This window comes from Coptis chinensis, chromosome 6 (genome assembly GCF_015680905.1).
Source record: "Coptis chinensis isolate HL-2020 chromosome 6, ASM1568090v1, whole genome shotgun sequence".
In the NCBI taxonomy this organism is placed as follows: Eukaryota; Viridiplantae; Streptophyta; class Magnoliopsida; order Ranunculales; family Ranunculaceae; genus Coptis; species Coptis chinensis.
This window is the reverse complement of record NC_141461.1, coordinates 81,866,746-81,889,572: the sequence shown is the minus strand read 5'-3', so window position 1 is coordinate 81,889,572 and position 22,827 is coordinate 81,866,746.

The following is a 22,827-nucleotide window of genomic DNA, read 5'->3' as shown; positions in this document are numbered from 1 at the left end:
TGAACGGGCGGTTGCACAAAATCAAACTTGGGACAACTGAAAAGTTACTTCTTGTTTTCTTCTTCAGCAAAACCACAAGCTAGGGTTTCTCAGGTGAATGTTTCTACTGCTGCTGCCTTTCCGTTTTCCATTTTCTTTCTTCTTAGTCAAGTGCTGTGTGTTTAGTAGGTAGGTCGGTGTTAGGTTTTATTGTTTAAGCTTGGGTATTTGGTAAGGAGAAAACGTAAAAATGTCTAACTGACGATACTCGATCTGAAGAGGTTCGGGAGGTCTCTTTAAGTTGTGGTGAGTATAAGGAAGATAAGGAAGAGTCAGTGAGTCTTGGCAATCAATCTGAGCATGGTGAGGAAGTTAGGGGAGATGAGGGTAGTGTGGCCATAGCTAGATCCGCCTAATTATAAGGGCTCTGAATTTTTGGTGTTGTGGCTAGCTTATAACGCCACTTAATTATAAGGTTTGGCTTAATAAAATAACATTTGTATTATTTTTTGAGGGTAAAATAAAAATCGTTATATCTTCAAAATTTTAAATGTAAAATATATAGCCAAATTTTAAAGTTGATATTATACCCCCCTAGCGTTTTATTGGACCGAATATTTAAAAGTATTATTGGATTGTCTTGCGATCGAACTGAAAGTGTGTTCGTGGCCCCGTCGGTCGTAGTGAGGGGTTGTCTTATGGGATAAATATACAATGAGTGTGGACGAGGGAGATGGGATAAATATAACGAACCAAGGTCAAGTGAAAATGTGTGGAGTGAAGAATACAACCCGCCGAACGGTGGGGTAATAATCTATGAGGGCCAGCTGAGAGCGTATATGCAAATACCGTTCTCGAAGTTGGTTTGTGACTTTCTAGCTCATTGTTGGAAATCCCCCTGTCAGTTTGTTGGTAAAACCTGGCAGCTGTTCAAGGTGTTCGACCTGCTGAATGCAAGTGGCTTAATACCGCGTAGGGTATCGATATTACCGAAAGACACGCCGTTGTAAAGGCTTATCGGTAATTTCAACTTTAGCTTGCAAACTATGACGGAGCACGTTCTGGTGTGATTGACGGGGTAAGCAACGAGGCTTGGACAAAGAGGTCGTTGCTGCTAGTTGGCAACTACTGTGCTAGCGGATGTAGGTTACAAACTAGGATTTGCAATATCTCCGGTGGGTGGGAGTGTCTTGTATATGTCATTTTAATGGGTGGGTTACTGTTATTTTAACTGACCTGTGTCTTTGCATTGTTTGTAGATTTTCCTATAAAAACACGAACTGATCGGGGGGAGATAGAGAGGTTCGCGTGGTTGACTCGAACGCAGAAACAAGTGAAGCCGCCTGAAGTAGCTCATTTCTTTGTAGAAAAGGGGGGTCCAGCAATCCGGGAGAAAAGAAGGGTTCAGAAGGACCGGGCTCGAGGTCAAGCTAGGAGAGGAGTGATGGAGAAATGCACAAGTGACTTGGTAACCAGGGAAGATAGGAACCGGGGTCGGGGTAGTTCTAGACTACCCTCGAGGAAGCTTTGGTGCCTCGAGGCAAAGTGGGTTATTTGGAGACCTGAAGGTGGATCGATTGATGCTCCTGTAGAGCTGGAGACGGTGGTCTTCAACCTTCGTGTAAGGAGCAGGTCGTCGAAAAGGAAAGCCAACGCGTCGAAGCAAGACGTTGCAAGGGTTGCCAAAGCTATGAGGCATGTTCTGGGGGAGAGTTCCAGCAAAGGGGGCGGTTCTGGTGGTGGTCGAATTGGTGGTACCGCCACTCGCAAGACTCGGGCGAGACCGGAGCAGGTTCTGGACCTGGCTACTTTTGGATCTAGGCCGAGCTCGTCCCCTGTGGTGCGAGAGCCTAGTCCCCTAGCTAAGGCGAAGGGTCCATGTAAGGTTAATGGGAAGTCAAATATGACTACTGATGACTTGGAAGCACAACTTGTGTATTTGGATGTGATGGGTAAGCGAATCGAGGAGGATGGACTGATTGCAGCTTCAGGTCGAGTAAGGTATCTGCTTGTTTGCTTGAGCATATAGCTCTGGATGGCAACCGTAAAGAGCTGGATGAGAGGGGGTTGGAGGATAACCTAAAGCGGATAGAAGTCGCGCAATGTCTGGTACATGGAATTGTCCTGCTTTAACTTATTTGGTCGCTTATGAAACTTGCTGTGAACTGATTATTAGTATATGTGTGTGACTGCAGCTTGTGAGTGAATTTCAGAAGCTGAAGGAGATTTCGCTGAGACAAATAGGGAAACTGTGGTGAAGCTGACCGATTAGCTAAAGAATGTTCAGGACGCTGCTAAGATGGAACACGAGGAGCTTGAGGACCTGAAGAAAGCGCACCAAGCTCTTAGTTTGGCGAAGATGCTAAAAGATACTGAGGCGGAAGATCTGAAGCTGAAACTACAGGGTGCTGAAGGGAACATTAATGCAACGACTGTGGAAATTGGTAGGTTGAATGAGTACGCCCTGCATTGCAAGGGAGTTGCTCAAGACACTACGAAAGCTTATGACGAGCTGGATGTTGATTTTGTTGAGCTAGAGGCTGATTATAAAGCTTTGAAAGAGGAGCATGAACGCGGGACTCCTCGTACCTCAGTGGTACAGGTACAGGGAGATACCAGTGGTGCGCTTACTTCTTCCATCGTTGCTCCAGAGGTCATTGTGCCTCGCATTGAAGCTGCTGTGTCTGATGTACTTATGAGTTTAGATTTGGATGGTGTGTCAATAGTAGTCGAGGGGAAAGAAGCTAAAGTTGAAGACTCACTGGTGGCCGGAGGTTTGGTTGTCATACCTGGAGCTAGCGAGTTGTGATATAGGGTTGTTGATTTGGACGTTTGTAAGCTGTGATACAATAGAGCTGGTGTCCCGGGGTAACTGGGCAGCTTGCTTTTCTTATTTCTGTTTGTTAATACTGGCCGACCTGGTACCCCGTATCGATCTGGGGTGACCATATGATGATGAATGTTGGTTAGTCGAGCTGGATTTCCTTAGTAGACTCAGCAGCTCGGCTAAGATGTTGACTGTGTTTTGGGCTTGCCCTAGCAGCTCGTTTCTTTGCTTATATGTTATGTTTGTTGCTTGCTTCTCTATTTTGTTTTTCTGCTGCATGGTTGAATGTATGACTGGCGAGATTGCTATATCTGTGTGATTGCGTAAACGACTCCTTGTAAGAGTAGGTGATTTTCAACTAACCTGAGTTCTTGAGGGAGCATGCTGTCTTTAAATTGTCCTTAGTGTTGTAGGTCGTACGTGATGAGAATTATTAGCTCATTATGATCTGTAGATAGAGCAAGACGTATGCTGTGCTTTTCATTCTGGAGGACGGAAGTATTTGCGCACGTGTGTGACACGTGTAAGGAGATGAGCGGTTAGAGATGTGCAATGATGGCTGCCAGGTGGCCTGACGTTTGGCGTCTCGATGTAATTATGATGTACCTAGGGAAGATACGTTATTACATAATAAGTAACACTATTTGTAGAAGAGTAAAGGCATTTGTTCCCATTTGCTCTTCCTGTTGCTGCATCTCCTCTTCTCCAAACTGTGGTGCTTCATTTTCTTCGCTGCTTATTCAGGTACGTCTGTCTTCCTTTTTTAGCTACAACTTTTGAATAGAAACTTGTGTTTTGGTTGTTAACTCGCGTAGTGTCATTCTCGCTCGTAGATTGCACTATGGCGAGGTGCCGCAAATATACTCGGGGAGAAGGAAGCTTGAGGGAGACCTCTCCTCTGATAATGGAAGAAATGGAATTCCATCCCCATGTGCATGGTGACCGTGGTAAAAGAAAGGTTGTTGTTGTAGAGGCCAAAGGCAACAAGCGACCTAGGAGATCAGGTCGTTCGACTGGTGGCATTGTATTCAGGTCGCCCCAGCGGGTGGATGGCACCAATCGGCATGCTGATGAGCGTAGTGACCTGGGGCCAGGTCACCACGTCACTGGTGAGAGTTCATCCCCATATCTCGGGGATGTGGGGAGCGAATTCTATTATATGAGGAAGACGGGGAAGAAATGTGTGGTGAAACGCTCTGACTGTAGCTTCCACTCGGCACCCATAGCGACCAGTCTTCTGAAAGGGATCGTGTTGGATGGTGACAAGGCTGAGGTGAAAGATGAAGATATGGAGACGCTGTTGGGGACTATGGACATGGCTGCTTGTTTGGTGAGCTCTTCATGCATTATGGTTCTGTTTCTGGTTCTTGGGCAATTTTAACTTTAGTATTATACTTGTAGTTTCTTGCAGGGTATGACAACCTGAAGAACGCTTAACGAAACGTTGATCCGATGTTAAACCCGCGTGTCGATTTGGGATGGATGTATGCGAGTTGTGTGGGGAGTTGACAAGAAGAAACTGGAGGTGATGACCAATAAGTATCGGAATGTTGCTGACGAGAACGTTGTGCTAGTTAATGCTATGACTGATCTGCAGGGGGAGCTAGCTAAAGTGAATGAGTATGCCAAACAATGTCAGGGGGTAGCGCGCAAAGCGCAGGATGCGTATACCATGGCATGTGCCCAATATGCCGAACTGGATGAGAAATATCACCAGCTGAAAAAGGTGAGTGATGGCGGGGAGCAGGGCCCAGGTATGCGTGTGGTGTTGAGATCTGCTAGGCACACCCCTTTGACTAGTGCTGTGATAAGAGCCCAAAACTGTAGTTTTAACCCCTTAATAATCATACTGTTAGACCAATTATGTGAATAATAAGTAAGAGTTAATACCGATTACGTGTTTTTATGCATTTCGGGCTTCAAAGTCCATTATGTGTAATGAAATGTGCCATTTTAGCGAGATAAAAAGGAGCAAAAGTCAGGAGAACTTCCGAATGCTGTATCTTTGGACTCAGACCTCAGAATGAGGCCTACCTTATGTCAAAACGACCGGCTCGGAATGAGCTTTGCAATGGTCCAAGCCTTGACCCAATCAGAGGAGCAGAAGTGGACGAAAAGTCTGTGGAAGCCAACTGCAGCTGAAGAGGCCTTTTGGATTTGAAAAGAATTGGGTTTTGGGCCCGATTCTCGCCCCAAAACATGGCTCCAAGCCCATGCACGATTTTGGATCTGGATGTATAAAACAAAAGCTTGACTCAGTGTTAATGGCGGTCGAGCTTGATGGTTAGAAAATAGTAGATAGCTTAGAATAGAAAGTAGCCATTAAAAATAGCTTCTAGATCTAGTTTTATTTAATTGTTTTGATTAAGTATAGTTTCAAATCTAATTCATTTCATTAGATTAAACCTTGAATCTTGTTCTTCATTTGATTAGATCAATAAAGTAGTATTCTTTATCCTTTTCGATTTTGTCAATTCCAATTCTAGATCTAATTTCAATTCATGTCCTTATTTCAATTTAGTCATTAAATTAGATTTCATTATTGTTAAATTAAGTAAATTTCAATGCTTTATATTATGTTTAGTCTTAATCTAAATGGAAATGATTATGGGAATGATTCAAGGCTAAACCTCCATTAGAGGGGGTTGTGAAGCCTTGATGAAAGCTTGATTCGATTATCGTAGAAGTCGCCGTATTTTCTATTCCACTCTAGAGGCGATTAGTTCACCATGAGAATGGGTTTAATTGTTCACATGCTAGTTATGAATTGGTAGAAATGCCATGTATAATTAGGGATTAGGAATAACCAATTGTTCTGGGCGTTCAATTCGATTCGGACTGACGATTCGTCGTTAGTGGATTAAGTTGAGTTAAGGTGGAATCAATCCCCCTCTAACTCCTTATCATAGAATCAACATATCATTCCCTTAGTATTCTGATAACCGACTAGTTGCATCTTGTGGGTAGTTGCATCGTAGTATAATTCCCTTCGTAAAACTCTCATAGACTTAAAAACGACTAGTTAGATTAGAAAACATCCATGCTAGAGCACTAGGAGTGAAACGAACTTATCTACTCCACTATATCTCATAGGATTGAGAGTAGAAATCTTTGATAATCAACCACATAAAAAGTTAAGTTTAGTTTACTTACGTTGTGAATTCATCGTTCATTTTGTAGGTAGACTATTCATTTTATAGTTATCAAATACCGCCATCTTAGTTGCACTTTTAGCATTGTTTTCATAATAGAATTAGTAATTTTAAGTCCCATTTCACCCACCCACCCTTGTTTGATTCATACCGTGGTTGCCGTTTCAGTTTTGGAAAAATTCGAGGAAATATTAACCGAAGCGCTTCAAAGAGACCGACCCAATTATGTTCTTCGAATTTGATCAATACACTCCGCCAGCTTCAAAGAGAGCGCGACGCCGCTTAAGTTCTTGGACTTTCGAATTTACAAAAGATACATACTTTAAGATAAGCGCCTCTTTAGCTGAAATTTCGGATTTCCACGGTTTGATTCGAACTTCGAGTTGTCGGGGTTTTCGGTGTTCTATTCTCTTATATACAACGAACACGCTGCATACAAGACGCTATTCATAAGCTTAAGCAAGGCCTTAATCGTATTCCTTTCTTCCACACCTCGCGATCTCTCGTTAGAGGTTTATACTAGTACATCGAGAATTGTTTGGAGTGTTGCATGTTTAGTTAAGCTCGACTTAGCCTTGCATGAGATTAAGGTCCGGCCGAACAAAACACCTAACATAAATACACAACAACATCAACAAACAAGTCTATCTAGTATACCACAAACTACACCTCTAGCTACTATATCACACACACCACCGATATAATGGGGAAGAAAAGAGACTCCTCTCGGACTTCTACAAAGCCTTGAGCGATAGCCCCAAATCTTGCATCGTTCTAGCAGGACCCACCGGGATTTCAGAATCCCTCCAAATATTTTAATTTGTTACCCGTTTTTCATGGTTTAGACCATGAAAAACCTTACCAAAGACACGCGTGGGATTGAACAAGTCCTAACAACATTCCACCATCCTACGGTTGGTTGAACAAATTAAATTAAGGGTATTCCCTTTCACCTTAGCCCGATAAAGGCGTCTTGGTTAACCGCTTGGCCCTAATTTCGTGGACTCGTGGGCTAAACTTGTTGTTGTTTGTTTATGGAACATTTTTACCCACCCCTCAAGACGGATGAGATGCTTTCCAAGATTCATTTCTTTTCGACAAAATCCTCATGAATCATTTTCGAGGCTTGGAATCGATTTCACCGATCCGCTTATAGAGTGTCCACACCATAACCTAGCAAAGACACGTTAGTTCGTGCCTTTTCAAAGGACTTCAACATCACCATAAAGAAGTCCTTGACATAATGAATGGGGTAGTTTCTTAAGTAAAGGAGCCTCTGAGGCTTATAAATTTTAGAGGATCAAACTAAGCTTAAAAATAACAACTGGGGGTAGTGATGATATCCCCGCTCGGCTTAGTTCTTCTTCCACGATTAAGGCTACCAAGATGTTTGAGGTTAAACCAGATCCCGAGCTTAAAACTCTAATTGAATCCCTCACTAAAAAGGTAGATGCCATTTCAAACAACAAAAGCCAATCCCCGTTATGAATGTAAATTTAAATCCATGTAGTTTCATTTGAGTCCCGAAAGCATCCCGATTCCCACCGTCCCTATAGCCTATGAACAGGCTTGTTCCATTAATAGTGAACCTAACGCCTTTGAGACAAAATCCCAACTTCGGTTGGAGAAATAACCAAAAACGTCACACCTCAAGGGGTACAATAATCAATATGTTAGGCCTACGCAAAGCTTTAACCAAGCCCCACTACGACAAGGATTGTGGTCGGTAATTTTAATAATTATAACAACTAAGTGCAACCTCGACAAGGTCAAGCACAAGGTCAAGGTAATTATAATAATTATAATGCTAATAGAGGTATCGCTTAGGTAAATAATAACTATCAAAATCCACCAATAAATAATTCACGTGAAATAGTTCCAAAGAATAACACCACCCGTGACCACTACACCCACACAACCGGATCGTCTTGACACCTTTATACAAGTGAGCCAAAACTTTTCCAAACCATGGCTCAATCCAACCAACGGCTTCTACAATCAAGAAATAAGTTAACCCAACAATTGGCTCAAGATAAAGCCCAACCCAAAGGTGTATTTCCGTGTAACGCAATACCTAATCCTAAAACAACAAACACAGACCTTTGAGGTCACCGATAATACTAGTAATGAATATGAAAATGTAGGTGAGATAAATGCCATCACCACTCTCCGTTCGGGCAGAGTGGTTGATAACAAGGTAACTATGCCTATAGTTACCCCACCAAGAGCCCCTACACCGCTATTTTACTAGATACCAAATAGAAACTCAAGAGCCTACCACCGTAGAGGTACCGGTTAGAACACAACCTAAGAAACGAAAAGCCACGGTTAAACATCCGGTGATACCATTGCTAAATATAGAAGTAAACCACCGTTTCCACAAAAATTAGCCATGTTAACTAGGGATACAAATTACGAGGGAGATTAGGGACGCCAAGAATCTAACTATAAACCTTCCCTTCCTCGAAGCTATTAAAAGCTACCACATCATGCTAAGTTTCTAAGGAATTGTGTACTACTAGGGCGAAGACAAATATACCAAAAGACGCTTTTTTAACAGTAACAATTCCCAACCTTATCCGAAAAAATAATGGAATTGTTAAGTACAAGGACCCCCGGGTTAGCCCCATCGTATAAATGCACTTTAGGAGATTCCTATCGACGACATCGCGTTATTGAACACGGGGGCTAGTGTTAACTTACTCCCATTTTATTTGTATAGACAAATAGGTCTAGATGTAATGCAACCCACTAAAATGACGCTGCAATTAGTCGATCGGTCTATTAAGTACCCTAAGGGTGTAGTTGAAAATGTGTTGGTAAAAGTTCAGGATTTCTACTATCGGGCTGATTTTGTAGTCCTCGATACGGAAAGTCGCTAACGACTGGGTCCCGATTATTTTAGAAGGCCCTTTCCCGGCAACCGCCAATGCGCTCATTAATTGCCGTGGATGGTTCAATGTCCATGTCTTTGGCCATCTTGCTGTTGAAGTCAATGTTTTAAAACAAGGACACACGGTTCCGATTCGCCTATGGATGGAGAGGTTAGCATGATCGAGAGCTTTGCTCGAGATTATTTCAACAACACGTTCCCGATAGTCATATGCGAAAATTCTTTTCCTTTGGAAAGTCGACTCCAACATTTTCATTCCTACACTAGTCGATACACGTATTATTGATGAGGAAGGGATAGATGACTTTTCAAAGATGTAGAGGACTACCATAGTAATGTGGATATGACCAATCTAGATGAGGAATTTGATGAGTTTTTCGAGTAGGTGAAATTTCACCCTATCAAGAACTAACTTGCACAACATCCACCTCGATTCCCCTCCTTCCACCCTTTCAAAGGAATCTCGAGTTTGCACACTCGATCCTTTTGTTTCTCCCGCGGCTTCATAATTTTTAAATCCTCCTAGCAAACGTGATACTCGTAAGGACAAACTATTTGACACCTTCATTTTCAGAATTGAGACAGCCCCTACACACACAATGAATGAGTTCGGTGCTAAAACCACATCCTCATCAGGTACGTGCTGTCTTTCTAAAACTTATCCATATCCACCATATCCTCCACAACCATTCACTTTTCCACACTTATTTACTAAAACACCCACGCATTCAAAAAAATGAAAAAGAAGGTGCATGATAGGTTCAACAATAGGGTAATCCGACTTCCCTTTCATATCACTAGGTTGAGTCATAGGAAAATTGGTGTTTGATTGTGTTTGGATATGTTTTCTGTGATATTTATTTATGGAATGATCCACAACTATTTAGGTTGTTGATATATGATCAACCGTGATATTCATACATATGTTTTAGATAAAGTCTTGAGTATCCGACTATAAACGACTCAAATTTCGTGTTGGTGCATTTCCTTTCATTCCAATATATTGGTGAGTGCACCATTAAGGTAACGGGCCCTCCCTATGGAGTGTGTGGTCGTAAGTACCGGATCCTAAGTCCACGGTTCACATAGTTCACGTTTTCCACTCTTGCATGTTTTTTCGGATTTTTGAGTCATGTTTTCTATGGTGTGAATTATGTCTTTATTGCTTATTGTTTTTCCTTCTAAAAAAAAATAAAATAAAAAATAAAAATATAAATAAACATAGTAATCTAGGAAGTCTCGAATCTGACTTTAAAAGACCCATGCTAAAAACAAATTTTCTAAGCTTCGTCAAAAAAAAAATTTGTTTTGGGGTGGGGTGTTCGTGGTTTCCGCACTAAAATGTTTTATGTCCCATTAGAGTTGCTTTTAGGCCGTTTTATTGTATTACGATTCGGATTGACATAATCTATTAATTTAGATTTCATTCGTCCAAGATAACTTACGCCATGCACGATTTCGAGGCGTTTTCCACTATCACGTATGTCATCTGAAGTCGGAATAGAGTGTTTTATGGATCATTGGATAGGAAATTCTCTCCTGATCATTTCCATATCTCATTCGCAAAAATCCGACCGTAACGGCGGGAATTTTGATTTGAAATTTCATAAAAAATCAAAAAATCAAAAATTTCGATTTTGGGCTTGGGCCCAACCAGCCATGGAGAGGCGGCCTTAGGCTTCTTTTACCTTCTCAATTTAACAGGTTCATCGGCGTTTCTTCATCTTCCACCGCCATTAACGCCAAGCTTAAAGCTTAAACCTAAAAAAAAAAATCAAATAAAAGAAAACTAAAACAACCCACGCCCAAAAATCAAATCCCAACCCCAATCGACTTCAAACACCAATCAAAACCACCTCCACCAATTTAACCCAACAAAACCACCAAAAATTCAAAATTTCGCGTGCGCGCCGCCACACCACACCGCCACCACCACTACTCGTTCCTTTACCGGTCAAGTTAAACCACCACTACCACACCCTCTACAAAACCCCAAACCGTATTCAAATTTCAAATGGCTCAACAACGCCGAATCATACCGAGCAAGTTTTCATCGCCGACCATTTCGCTACCGATTTTTACGGTGACGAAATGGCTAGTAGAGACTGGAATAGTCTTCTGGTATTTTCGAATCAAGACTTCTACCATGAAGACTTGGTCCGACGGTTCTACAACACCGTGGAGTTGGAAGGGAGTAGGATTTTGTGTTGGTGAAGAAGAAGAGGAGGGAGTTGACTACGGATCTGTTGGTTGAGATTCTAGGCATTCCGCCTAGAATCAATCTGATGCCACTTTACGGGATCCTCGGTTTGACGGGTAGAGCCGTTGATGGGCGCATCGTCATCAATGGGGAGTTACAATCCAAACTCCCATTGTGTTCGCCAGTATCTCTCAGACCAACCAACCTGGCTAATTTCTGGTGGATCGGGTCGGAATGTCCTAGGCAAGGACAAGGTCGCTGATATCGGTCCGACTCCGCCTCCATCGCCTTCTATGGGTACTCCAGAGCGTAAGTATGATTTCTGCATCCCGAGTTTTTTTGCTGAACATTATTGGGGTTCGGAAGGTCTTTGGCACCTCTCCCCTGCGCTTATTACTAAGATCATGTCAAGATGAAAGCAACTCCCGTGATCCGGTAGATTTACATTACCCCGCACCGTAACCCGCGATGATATATAGGAGTGTGTCCAACAAGTTTGGGAGGAGGGCCGAGGATAGAGAGGAAGAAGAAGAGGATGGTGGAGGGGGGACAAAGCAGGATGATTCGGAGGAGGATGAGGAGGATGGGACTTGCTTTGATACGGATGCCTTCCAGAGGTGTTGGTCTGATGCTGAGCGCATGGCTATGCTTCATAGGGGCATGCGTTCACTCAACACTCTCTAAAGGCAGACCTCCGGACTCGACAGTGCAACCATTCATCACAACTTCGGAGATCCCGCCCGCAGAGAGGATGAGAGATGGGATGCGCGCAGGGGCGAGATGGAAGCCCGCCGCCGGTTTAGAGTAGATATGCTAGCACGCTTCCCACCTCATACGAGAGACTCGCCTCGAGGACACAAATTTATTTAGGCATGAGCTGCCGCCGACGGCGACGCACCTGGCCATTGGACCTTTCTCGGAGCCCGTGAGCCACCACTAGAGATCAGGTTCCCTCGTACCCACCAATCGGGCGCAGGTGTTTAGAGAGGATGAGGAGTGATAGTCGAAGTTATTTTTGTTTTATAAGTTGTTGTTTTATTTACTTTTTGTTGTTTTTATTGTAATGTAACTTTTATTTCGTAATTTGAATTTTGTAAGTGAAAGGACCTCCCAATCAAAATTTTAATATAAGGGGTTATTTTCAGTTAGTGTGCTTGTTTCATTTTGACCCCACCTTCCCAACTTGTTTGGGGGTGGTTTTATCATTTCAAGCTGATTTTTTATAAAAACCCTAGTGTTAGAATTTATCATGGAGTAAGGTGAAAATATGGAGTTTAGGCCTATCTATGATTGAGAATCATTGTAGGATGAAATCTAGATTAAATAGGTACATTCAATCATAAAATCCAAATAAGATATACCGGGTTTGAATTAGAATACGTGATATGAAGTTGTTTCCGTTTTCAAGTTTGGAAATTTTAGGATTTTCTGAACCGCCAGAATTAGTTTTGGCAACTTTCCGATCCATTCTAGCAACTTTAAACCTATATAAACTTGATACAATCTATCCTCACAACTCACACTACACCTAAACTCCATCACTCACCCTTCACACCCGCGATTCCCCACGCTTCGCCTCCATTTTCACAAAATCGCACTCGAGCGCCGCTCGCTTCTATTGATTGGCCAGCGCTTCTACACTTCGCCGAAAAATTTACACTCAGGCGGCTTCTAGCTTCTATTGTTGGCCTTCGGCCGCTACACTTCGCAAAAAATTTGTTTCGGCTACCGCTTCAAGTCAGCGCTGAGCGACCCGCTAAGTTATCGGAATTTAAAATACAAAGAGCCGCCGCTATTCTATTTGAGCGCCGCCAGCGACTCGACCTGGACCAGAAAAATTCCAGTTTTTCGCGCGTTGTGCCCGGTCGTTTTGCAACTATTCCAGAACGTAGTTTTGAGATGACATCTCCCATAATAATACCGGAACAGTCCTTCGAAGATTTGTTCCAAAGCACTACTTACGGTGCTTGGTTTCGCGAGGTGATCACATACGTTGGCTGGGAACCTCTTATGGTAAGACCGGGTGAACTTTATTCTCCAAAGACTTGCATCTTATTTTTATAATAACTGCATTTTCTTTGAGAGACCGGATGGAGAACAAGTGTTCTCCATCACCATCGACGATGAACTAATGGAAATTACCGTGTTCTTGCTAGCATTTGTTCTTGGACTTGCTATGCCCGGCTGAGATACAAGACCCATGGTGCTATGGGTCGATAATATGCATGTCTATACTTATGAAGTCTTTGCACGAGGCTTATGGGGCGTGCATTTTTCAGATTGAGGACCAAGGGGACTATAACGTTGCTCTTGGTAGCCCGGTCCATGAACATAGGAACTGTTATGTTTTGGATTATGCTAAACATTTTGTGGGAATGGCTTTTTTCTTCCGTGGAATGACGCCACTTGCAGCGTTTTCCTTGCTTTTAGCCAATGGACGCCGGTTCTATGACCTTCCGGGACTTTGATGTCTAGTTTAGCACGAGCCCATACCATGAGGCATAAGTACCTTCTTATGCCCGCTCTAATTTCACGATTATGCTATGTTTCTTTCCTCGTTTTTTGTACACGCTTCACGGATTGGATTAAGGTAGACACGGTGCGACTCCACCAATAGTATTATTCGATCTTTCCGCGTAATGACTTGGCATGGGTGGCGGATACAACCTCACCAAAGTTGCACCCTACACCCCATCGCACCAAGTGGCACTTAATAGGTTAGCAACCATAGATGATAAATGGCATGAAGCCCCGCAAATTATCATAGCATGGCAGACGCTGAAGGAACCTCACTTCTTTATAGAAGTAGTAGAGGATGACTAAGATGACTTAATAACAACGGAGTGGAGGTAAGTTTTAGTTCTGTTAGTGTCCGCTATGTCCCAAGCAAATTAATTTGTTAACCCCATAATGGGTGGAACTCCTTTTATGAGTCGTACGCCGCTTTTATTTCCTATATTAGTATGCGTTCTAACCTTGTTTTAGATGTTTCCTCGAATTTCACGCTTCAATGGTATTTTTCCTACCCTCTTTATTTAAATGCTTTGAGGACAAAGCATGCTTCTTGTTTGGGGGGCATAGAAACACGGTAATTAAGACATCCGCTAGATATAAATATGTATAATATGCATTTGTTTTCTAGTTAAAATTTCAAAAATTCAAAAATATAAATAAATAAGTTATGCCTATACAATTTAGGAATATTGGTATTGTTTCTTTCTCCATGCTTTTAACAATCTAGAAGTCTCACATAGTCAATTTGATCGTAATAATTGTTAGAAACTTAGGTTAATGAGGTAATAATCTTTGCATCTATCTATAAATATATTACATGAGTATCTATGATTGTTAGCAAAGAAGTTTCAAATCTAGGCTAGAGTACTTATTCTACAAATCCCGTGGAAAATATAGCCTAAAAGCCTTATATGAGCTAAAAACATTTGAGAAATGACACAAGGGAGAAGTAAAGTCCGGATAGAGAAATCACACGCCCACTTGCTTGATCACTAAACCATATCCTAAGTGAGAATTTAGGCCGCTTTTTGGATCGATATAGCCGTAAATTCAAACCTATGAATTATTTTCCGCTAGTCGCCACTCGAGCCTTTCATTAGCCCTTCCATAAACCACAATTCCTTTACCCCGTTAAAAAAAACAAAACAAAAAAAAAAAAAAAAAAAAGAATAAATCAACCTACCCAATTTAGAATAAGTCCGAGAATAGAATGAGTGAAGAAAGAAGAAGAGAAAAACCCGTGTAAAAAAAAAAAAAAAAAAAAATTATTAGTTGCTTCAGAAAATAAAGAAAGAAGTTTCCATCCAAGAAAAAAAAAAATAGAAATAAAATAAAACTCCAAAAAAAAAAAATAGAATAAAAGGGAGTCAAAAGCCAAAGAAAAGAAAAAAAAAAAATATGGCTAAGGATGGAAACAAAGTATAGCAAAAAAGAAAATAACAAGGTTTTCTAAGTTACATAATACCTAAGACTCTATTATCTCGTGACTTGTCCTTTGAATATTCATTTCCTTCCTTCTTAAACAACCTCCTAATCCCCTGAACACCTAATAAAGACCTCTAGCCCAATTAGGAATAAAGTTAGTGTGATAGTAAGTGGCGGTGATGTGTTTGATCGACCCCCGCTTCCTTGTTGTCATTGAGATTGTAAGGTAAAGTTTGCCCATCGCATTAATCGGAGTAGCTTAAACTTGAGTGGAAAAATCAGAGTGTTGTTTCTTGACTATTATTGTGAGAACCTACTTCTAAGCGACTATATTCCGAAGTTCCTAAAACAAACCCGCTAAACATTTGATAGTACTACTCATCAGATATATGTTTATTGTAGATGATTGATTATTATGCATATATTAACTTAGGGTTTTGACTTGGTTATTCTTATGTAATTGCTAGAGAGATGTATAGATAGTTGAGCATGAATAAGGAAACAATAGTTTTATTTTCTTAGTCGCCAGAAGATAAAATGAAGTTTGTGAGTACCTTCACTCGAAAAACTCTCACGAAGGTTATAACTCGGCCCACTAGGGAATTCCTAGTGGTTTAAGGCCTTGTTGCATATGGTCAATGCAATCGCACTCACTAAAACAGAGTAGTTAGAACTCCATTTTGGTCACTTATTCTAATTTCTCATCTTTGCTGAGGACAAGCAAAATGTCCATTTGGGGGGTGGTTTGATAAGAGCCCAAAACTGTAGTTTTAACCCCTTAATAATCATACTGTTAGACCAATTATGTGAATAATAAGTAAAGAGTTAATATCGACATGTGTTTTTATGCATTTCGTGCTTCAAAGTCCATTATGTGCGTAAATGTGCCATTTTAGCGAGATAAAGGAGCAAAAGTCGCAGAACTTCAATGCCATATCTTTGGACTCGGACCTCGAATGAGGCCTACCTTATGTCAAAACGACCGGCTCGGAATGAGTTTTGCAATGGTCCAAGCCTTGACCCAATCAGAGGAGCAGAAGTGGACGAAAAGTCTGTGGAAGCCAACTGCAGCTGAAGAGGCTTTTTGGATCGAAGACTGGGTTTTGGGCCCGATTCTCCGCCCAAAACATGGCTCCAAGCCCATGCACGATTTTTGGATCTGGATGTATAAAACAAAAAGCTTGACTCAGTGTTAATGGCAGTAGCCAAAGAAGTTAGAAAATAGTAGATAGCTTAGAATAGAAAGTAGCCATTAAAATAGCTTCTAGATCTAGTTTTATTTAATTGTTTTGATTAAGTATAGTTTCAAATCTAATTCATTTCATTAGATTAAACCTTGAATCTTGTTCTTCATTTGATTAGATCAATAAAGTAGTATTCTTTATCCTTTTCGATTTTGTCAATTCCAATTCTAGATCTAATTTCAAATTCATGTCCTTATTTCAATTTAGTCATTAAATTAGATTTCATTATTGTTAAATTAAGTAAATTTCAATGCTTTATATTATGTTTAGTCTTAATCTAAATGGAAATGATTAGGAATGATTCAAGGCTAAACCTCCATTAGAGGGGGTTGTGAAGCCTTGATGAAAGCTTGATTCGACATCGTAGAAGTCGCCAGATTTTCTATTCCACTCTAGAGACGATTAGTTCACCATGAGAATGGGTTTAATTGTTCACATGCTAGTTATGAATTGGTAGAAATGCCATGTATAATTAGGGATTAGGAATAACCAATTGTTTCGCGGGCAGTTCAATTCGATTACTTAATGCATTCGCCGTTAGTGGATTAAGTTGAGTTAAGGTGGAATCAATCCCCTCTAACTCCTTATCATAGAATCAACGATCATTCCCTTTAGTATTCGATAATAAATTAGTAGTTGATCTTGTGGGTAGTTGCATCAGAGTATAATTCCCTTCAAAAAACTCTCATAGACTTAAAAACCACTAGTTAGATTAGAAAACATCCATGCTAGAGCACTAGGAGTGGAACTAACTTATCTACTCCACTATATCTCATAGGATCGGAGAGTAGAAATCTTTGATAATCAACCACATAAAAGTTAAGTTTAGTTTACTTTACGTTGTGAATTCATCGCTCATTTTGTAGGTAGACTATTCATTTTTATAGTTATCATGCCGCCCGGAAAGATAAGCATGTCGCGGGCCGATTCTTGATGGTGAATTCTCCTCTTGTCTTTGGGGTTGTTGAAAGTTTGTGAATATTTTGTAAGTTCTCCCTCTTATATGAGAGTTAACAATAGTCCGTGTCTTCAAGCTTTGCCCGAAAGTTCGGCCATTTTGATCTGAGAACTGGTTTCCACGAAAGTGCTAGTTCGATGTTTTGTTAAATTTTAAGAAATACTGATCTGGATTTCTGGGTAGACCCAGCAGATCGGTGGACCTAGTTTTTTGGCGTTGGCCTAGTATTCCTATTAAATGTGTATGGAATGCATGTTTTCGCTTTGAATGCGTGTAACTAGTACTCGCTTATAATGCGTTTGGTGTGAAATGGCTAGGTTAGCATGTGTAAGACTCCATCGAGAGCTGTAATTATGATGTACCTAGGGGAAGATAATGCTATTACATAATAAGTAACACTATTTGTAGAAGAGTAAAGGCATTTGTTCCCATTTGCTCTTCCCCGCTGTCGATCTCCCTCTTCTCCAAACCGTGGTGCTTCATTTTCTTCACCGCTTATTCAGTACGTCTGTCTTCCTTTTAGCTACAACTTTGAATAGAAACTTGTGTTTTGGTTGTTAACTCACAGTAGTGTCATTCTCGCCAAGTGGATTGCACTATGGCGAGGTGCCGCAAATATATACTCGGGAGAAGGAAGCTTGAGGGAGACCTCTCCTCCGATAATGGAAGAAATGGAATTCCATCCCCATGTGCATGGTGACCGTGGTAAAAGAAAGGTTGTTGTTGTAGAGGCCAAAGGCAACAAGCACCCTAGGAGATCGTCGCTCGACCGGGTGGCATTGTATTCGTCAGCCTACCGGGTGGATGGCACCAATCGGCATGTCGATGAGCGAGTGACTGGGGCCAGTCACCACGCCACCGGTGAGTTCATCCCCACATCTCGGGATGGGGAGCTTAATTCTATTATATGAGGAAGACGGGAAGAAACGCGGTGGTGAAACGCCTCGATCAGAAGCTTCCACTCGGCACCCATAGCGACCAGTCTTCTGAAAGGGATCGTGTTGGATGGTGACAAGGCTGAGGTGAAAGATGAAGATATGGAGACGCTGTTGGGGACTATGGACATGGCTGCTTGTTTGGTGAGCTCTTCATGCATTATGGTTCTGTTTCTGGTTCTTGGGCAATTTTAACTTTTAGTATTATACTTGTAGTTTCTTGCAGGGTATGACAACCTGAAGAACGCTGTGCAAAACGTTGATACTGATGTTAAACCGCGTGTCGAGCTGGGATGTATGCGAGTGTGTGGGGAGTTAACAAGAAGAAACTGGAGGTGATGACCAATAAGTATCGGATGTCAGCCGACGAACGCCAGGCTAGTTAATGCTATGGATCGACCTGCGGGGGAGCTAGCTAAAGTGACTGAGTATGCCAAACAATGTCAGGGGGTAGCGCGCAAAGCGCAGGATGCGTATACCATGGCCTGTGCCCAATATGCCGAACTGGATGAGAAATATCACCAGCTGAAAAAGGCGAGTGATGGCGGGGAGCAGGGCCCAGGTATGCGTGTGGTGTTGAGATCTACTAGGCACACCCCTTTGACTAGTGCTGCCTGAAAGATAAGCATGTTGTGGCTGATTCTTGATGGTGAATTCTCCTCTTGTCTTTGTCAGTTGTTGAAAGTTTGTGAATATTTTGTAAGTTCTCCTCTCTTATATGAGAGTTAACAATAGAGCTGTGTCTTCAGGCTTGCCTGAGCAGTTCGCCATTTTGATACAGAGAACTGGTTTCCACGAAAGTGCTAGTTCGATGTTTTGTTAAATTTTAAGAAATACTCGACCGGATTTCTTGGTAGACCCAAAGGATCGGTGGACCTAGTTTTTGGCGCTAATAGTATTCCTATTAAATGTGTATGGAATGCATGTTTCTGCTTGAATGCGTGTAACTAGTACCCTGTTTATAATGCGTTTGGTGTGAAATGGCTAAGGAGCCTGAGGCTTAGCTTAAAGAAGTGTTGCGCTCGTAATTATCGCTCTCTTTTGTATGCATTGCGTTATGGTGTAAGACTCACTGAGAGCATTCTCGTTGATTTGACCCTAAAATTAAGGGTGTTCAACTAGGTGGGTTGGGAAGGCGTTGGAGCATGTGCGCGTAAGTGAGCGTGCTGCTCACGGAGAGCGTAGTAGCTTAAGAAAGCCTATTGCCCACTATGCGCATTTTCGCTGAATCGATCATAGAAGTAAAGGTCCTCGACTAGCGAGACTCAGAGAGGATGTGGAGCCTGTAAGCTCAAGAGAGCGTTCTGTTCACAGAGAGTGTGGTGGCCGATGAAAGCGCATTGCTCATTGAGAGCGTTCTCGCTGAGTTGATCCTAGAAGGATAGGTCAACTAGCGAGACTAGGAAAGGCTGTGGAGCCTGTAAGCTCAAGAGAGCGTTCTGCTCACGGAGAGCGTGGTGGCTTATGAAAGCGCATTGCTCACTGAGAGCGTTCTCGCTAAGTCGATCTTAGAAGTATAGGTCCTCGACTAGCGAGACTCGGAGAGGCTGTGGAGCCTATAAGCTCAAGAGAGCGTTCTGCTCACGGAGAGCGTGGTGGCTTATGAAAGCGCATTGCTCACTGAGAGTGTTGAAATTTCAGAAAGTGTCGACAGTGCAAGTGTACTGGTCGAAAGTGTATTGGTCGTGCCTGCGGTGCGAATTGCATAACTTGTTGTCGCAAGTACATGGAGTTGATTGTAATAATAAGCAAAAGTAAATTAATCTTTAATTTACAGCAAAAGAAAACATGGAATATACAACGATGTAATTTTATTGATAAAACTTCTTCAACAAGTAAGTGTTCCAAGGGCGTAGTAATAATTTCCCTTCTTGGGTTTTGATCCAGTACGCTCCATTGCCTACAACGCGTTCCACTATGTATGGGCAATCCCATGTTGGTGCTAGTTTGGAGTCATCTTGAGTCCTTTTCAGAACTAGATCGTCGTGTTGAAAAGATCGAGGATGCACTCGCTAGTTGTAGGACTTCTTCAAAATTTGTTGATAGGATGCTACTCTAATGGCGGCTAGGTCGCGCCGTTCTTCCAGCAGATCAACCTCTCGCGTATAGGATCGGAGTCGTTGCCTCCGCATTACCGACAAGTTCCGGACCGAGTAGTAGTGGACGGCGCCGGGTGGGGAATAACGGCTTCGTGCCATAACACAAGGATAATGGAGATTCGCCAGATTTGAAGCGAAGCCAAGCGCGATGAGCCCACAAAATGTTCTCTAACTGATTTGGCCATTGGCTTTTGTTCTTTTCAATCTTTTTCTTCAAATTTTCTAAGATTGCTTTGTTATCGGGGCCAAATTTGACCATTACTTACTCGCATCGGGAGTGGAAAATGCATGAACGATCTTCCACTTGGCCAGAAATTCTTTAACTGTTTTACCTTTGAACTGGGAGTCATTGTCCATCACCAGTGTGTGTGGTAAACCAAATCTAGTGATGATGTGAGTCCAGATGAAGTTTCTGACATGTGACTCTTTGACATGTGCTAGTGGAATAGCTTCGACCCACTTAGTAAAATAATCGGTTGCAGCTAAGACGAAGCGAAAACCGGTACTTTTCTATGGGATGAATGGTCCCATGATGTCCATGCCCCACATGTGGAATGGCCAAGGGCTTGCAATGTTAATCAACTCACGAGCTGGTTATATGATGTTGTGGCCAAAAGTCTAGCATTTGACGCACTTGAGTAGATATGTTTTGGCTTCAATCTGCATGCGAGGCCAAAAGTATCCCTGGAGATCGCTTTGTGAGCTAAAGAGCAACCTCCCGCATGGTTTCCACACTCTCCCTCATGAATCTAAGCAAAAATCAATTTGCCTTGTTCTGGGCTTATGCACTTCAAGTGAAGGCCGCCAACGGACTTTCTGAACAACTTGTTATTGAGCATGCAGTAACGGCGTGCCTGATATGGGATGATTTGCCTGGCCTTGGTACGCTCTTCTAGGAGCGTGCCGTGTTGGATGTATTCAATGATGGGTTGTATCCATGTTTGACTCATCTGATTTGCAGAGAGTGGGCACAGGTCGGTGATTTCTAACACATGGTTCAATTGGTAGGCAGGTCGGTTAACTATCTTAATGAGTAATTGTCTAGGGGCACAGTTCGGTGTTTGAGTAGCCAAATAAGCTAAAATATCTGTGTGATGGTTCTCATTCAAGCAATAAGTGGTGTATAGTGGCTTTCTTAAAAGAAGGAAGTAACTGATTAACGACTTGAAGGTATTTAGAAAGATTACCTTCGTGGGTAGTGTACTCTTTTGCAATCTGGCGAACAACCAGTTGCGAGTCACTAAAGACCTGAAGTTCCTTTACACCGAGTTGCAGCACCATGCGAAGCCCCATAATTAATGCTTCGTACTCCGCTTCGTTGTTAGAGGTCGCGAAGTCGATACGGACTGATTTCTCGATTCTAGCTCCATCTGGGGATGCTAAAATGACTCTGACTCCACTTCCTCCAAGGTTACTAAAGTCGTCGACAAAGAGAGACCATACTAACTTGGTAGTTTCCTTTGTGGGGGCGACCTCTGCTTCTAGTTCCCAATTTGGGTCATCGACAGGGAAATCTGCTAAGAAATCTGCCACGACCTGCCCTTTCTGTGAAGTGCGAGGGACGAACTCCATATGATGTTCTTCGAGTTCTTCAGCCCATACTGCCATGCGAGTTGTCTTGTTTTCTTTGTGAAGAATTTTCTTCAAAGGAAGGTCGGTAAGTATTTTGATTAGATGCGCTTAAAAGTAGGGTGATAAGAGCCCAAAACTGTAGTTTTAACCCCTTAACAATCATACTTTTAGACCAATTATATGAGTAATAATTAAGAGTTAATACCGACATTCGTTTTTATGCATTTCGGGTTTCAAAGTCTATTATGTGCAGAAATGTGCCACTTTAGCGAGATAAAGGAGCAAAGGTCGGTTTAGGAGTTCTAAATGAATAAAGGCCAAGATTCAAGGAGACAAAGCCTTTGTATAGCCCGGTCCAAAAGCTAAAAGTCAACACGGGTAGAAACCATTGCACAAGTCGGAAGAACTTCCGAGGGCCGTATCTTTGGACTTAGACCTCGAATTGGGAGTATCTTATGTCAAAACGACCGGCTCGGAAAGAGCTTTCCAATGGTCTAAGCCTTGGCCCAATCAGAGAAGCAAAAGTGGACGAAACATCTGTCAAAGCCAACTGCAGCTGAAGAGCCCATTTTGGACTAAAGAAATTGGGTTTTGGGCCCGATTTTCCGGCCCAAATCATGGCTCCAAGCCCATGCACGATTTTTGGATCTGGAAGTATAAAACAAAAGCTTGACTCTTTGTTAATGGCAGTTAGGTTAGGAAGCTAATGTTAATGGAGTTTAGGGTTAGAAAAAAAAAGATAGATCTAGATTAGTTTTTAGATCTAGATCTAGTTTTTTTACATTCATTCAATTAGTTAGTTTAGAATCATATTTTAGTTTTTAGAATAAAGTATTAGTTCTTCATTTCAATTTAGATTATTGCTTAAATTCTTATTTAGATTTAGTTGTCTTAAATTTATAATTAGTTATTCACAATCTTAGTTCTAAATTAGTTTTAATTTCAGTTTAATTTAATTATGTCTTATTGTTATTATTGTTCTTGTGTTGGAAATGGTAGTATAGAAATTTCACATCAAATCATTACTCT